Genomic DNA, 1,162 nt, shown 5'->3' with positions numbered 1-1,162 from the left:
CGTTTAGTGCAAGTTTAAGAGCAACAAAAACTTTTGAATTTCCTAACATTAGAAAGAAATACAATAATATCAAAGCATTGAAAACTGGATCAGTTTTGAAAACAATGTTTGATTTTCTGTTATTAAGAGAGGTGGGTAATGTCTGTAATAACCCAGAACAAACTCTATCAACATATACCCTAGCAACACCCCAGCAACTGCATAGCAAGAGCCTAGCAACCACCCAGAATATCCTAGCAACCAACTAGCAACACTTTAGCAAACATCTAGAACATCTAACTGACCAAACCATTTACGTTTTTTAAACAAGACTTTAAGACAAGCCAGCATAAATTTGTCTTTCAAACTTTTCAATCTAGTTATTACAGTTTTTCTTACAGGTTTTTTTCAACTGCTTACACACATTTTCAAAACTTTGCCTCTTTTTTTCAAAACTTTACACACAAATCCAAGAATTGCACACACAAAATGCAAAATGCCTCACATCTCTTGCAAAATGAAGCACTGCATTCAAAATATCACAAACACATCTCAAAAGCAAACATTTGCAAACACCTTTGCCATAATATTATTAATTCCTGTAAAATTTTTGTGTTACATAGAGAATTGTGTGTTGTGTTTTGCAAAAAAGTGTTTTATGAAATTGAAAACTGAGTCAAAGGCCGAGAATTAGTGTATGGTTTTGCAGATTTGGTGTGTGCTTCTGCTGTTTGAGTGTCAGGTTTGTGTAAGCAGTTGGAAAAAAACTGTAAATGCTTACAATTCAAATACACAGATGACTTTCAATAAAGATCAATAAACTGTAACAAAAAACTCTTACTAGGATTCAGGAATTATATTTGCATCTCAATGTCTATTACAGTAAATTAAATTACAGATGTATAATTCAGCAATTTTTCATTTTACTACTGTAAAGTAATCTTGCAGTAGATGAAAAGCACTAAAAAAGTTCAAATGCCAAATAATTGTATGAACTTGGCATGCACCACAATACAGTACAGTAAAAAAATAAAATTAAAAAAAGTTAATTTAGCATTCTCTGCACATTTGGCCAAATTTCATTACAGTATACAGTACCATAGCAGTTTCTTGGTCTCCTGACACAAGACTAACTATATCTCTAGGCAGTCATTCTCAGTTCTGCAAAAATGCAGTACACATA

Source organism: Sinocyclocheilus rhinocerous, unplaced genomic scaffold (genome assembly GCF_001515625.1).
Source record: "Sinocyclocheilus rhinocerous isolate Xijiao unplaced genomic scaffold, SAMN03320098_v1.1 scaffold11, whole genome shotgun sequence".
In the NCBI taxonomy this organism is placed as follows: domain Eukaryota; kingdom Metazoa; phylum Chordata; class Actinopteri; order Cypriniformes; family Cyprinidae; genus Sinocyclocheilus; species Sinocyclocheilus rhinocerous.
Note: the sequence above shows the minus strand (reverse complement) of the source record.